Source organism: Erpetoichthys calabaricus, chromosome 16, assembly GCF_900747795.2.
Source record: "Erpetoichthys calabaricus chromosome 16, fErpCal1.3, whole genome shotgun sequence".
NCBI lineage: Eukaryota > Metazoa > Chordata > Cladistia > Polypteriformes > Polypteridae > Erpetoichthys > Erpetoichthys calabaricus.
This window is the reverse complement of record NC_041409.2, coordinates 36,133,633-36,135,452: the sequence shown is the minus strand read 5'-3', so window position 1 is coordinate 36,135,452 and position 1,820 is coordinate 36,133,633. Positions and strand designations below refer to the sequence as shown.

Genomic DNA, 1,820 nt, shown 5'->3' with positions numbered 1-1,820 from the left:
GTTAAGATTATTTCAACTAAGAATACAATGCATTTGATCCATTACCTATAAAATAAGCACACTCTTCAAAGTCAGCACATATTTTGTTTTAAGAAACCATTTTCAAAAATATTTCAGTCAAATGTCTGTGTTTTATGTACTTACTGTACATGATCCAGTTCTTTCAAGCATGGGTAAGACTCCCATAGAATCTGTAAATGACCTCTGTGCATTAAATTCATGATCAAGGAGCGAGGTAACTGCAAATTTATTTGGCTTTGGCTTCTTGTAAAGGTCCTGTAGTGTTTTGTAGTGCCTGGCCTGTATTTAGTGGCTGTCAACTATTGTGTCAACAGCTGCAAAAAACATATAAATGAATAATCCAATCAGTTGTTTTTCTAAACAGTCTGAACTAAGATGGGATATGACCATCTCTATTGTGCACTTACCAGATGGTTCACATTCTTTCTCTGCTGTAACTTCTTGGGTACGACTAGAAGGTGACACGTTAACAAGCATCGCTGAAGCAATAGAATTCCCCGAAGATGCAGTGGAATCGGCCTTGCCTGAATTCTCGACTTCAGCAGCATCAGGCTTGTCAGTGGTGACGCTGAGACATCTCTTTATTTATTTGAGGCATACAATCCTGTCGCTTCTGAGGTGTGCAGATATTCTGTAGCCTTTTCAGGAATTGTTTAAACACAGGTTCCTGTAATGAGATTATACTCTTTTAAAAGTGTGCAAGTGAATACAAGGTGTGACTACTCAGTCGAAATCCCCAATAAAAACTAGTTACACTCACCCATGAATTTTGATCTTCAGCTGCATATAGCTTTGGATAATACTTGACTATACGTTTTGCCATTGAAGAACCCTCATGTTTGGGGGTATATTTGTCTTCCTTTGTTGTTGTCCTCAGTATGGGCACTATGTTGGTCACTGTATTTCTAATTAATCTACAGCGCAGATCCTTTGAAAGAATACAATGCTCCTCTTTCCCTATGCGCCGCAGTATTTTTTGACCTGCTCCAACTCACTGTCACTATGAAGTATGTATTCAGGGCTTGGTAGTTGAATGATTTAAGATGGGCTGGCTTCTCTTAAAAGTTTTCTGGAACATCCTTGCTCACTGGATTGATGGGTAGGTGAAAGACTAGCATTTTTTTGAGTTTTGCATTAAGAAGAGGAGGGAGATGTGCAGCTGTCTTGTAAGTTATCTTGCTGCACAGAAAACTGCAGCTCCTGTTAAAAAAAATACAGGAAGAGGACATTGAAAATAGACACCAGTTATCAATAAACTGTTTATGAATTATAAAATTTGATGAAGCTTGACATAAATGGAAATATTTACTTTTATTTAACATAAATGAAATTTGTAATCAAAGATAGCATTGCTCAAATATCTGACTGCTTATATTTTCATTGTTAAAATTTTTAGGTAACTAAAAACAAGATAGTAGTCATAATCTTTACTTCCTGATAAAACACAGAAACAATATGTGCTCAGATATCTATTGATATGGAGCATTTTCACAGTATGTTGTATTGAACTAAATAAGTGCTACATGAGTACTGTGAAATTCTTACTTCTGTGTGCTAATTAATTAACATGTAACACGCTATCATTCTCTGGCGCCATGATAAAGTTTATCAAAACATTTGTAAATTAATATAGACTTTGTATAAATGAAAAACATACATAAATGTGTTTATACAAAGATTCATATGGTGAGGTGAACATGTTGGGGCAACAGCCTTGATGGATGCATGAGCTGCCCTGTGCTCAGGTGACATTTCAAACTGCTTTCATTGAATTATGGAAAATTTTAATTGAGAAGGAC

General features: G+C 35.9%; 1 long non-coding RNA gene across 1 annotated transcript; it reads right to left on the bottom strand.

Annotated features, from left to right (window-relative positions):
* Window positions 1-240: 240 nt before the first annotated feature.
* On the bottom strand, window positions 241-1,038 carry LOC127526066 (uncharacterized). The gene is made up of 3 exons (XR_007933686.1): window positions 776-1,038; window positions 429-688; window positions 241-335 (listed from the first exon to the last, which is right to left on the bottom strand). It is a non-coding gene; the product is annotated as an uncharacterized LOC127526066 (long non-coding RNA).
* Window positions 1,039-1,820: the final 782 nt, after the last annotated feature.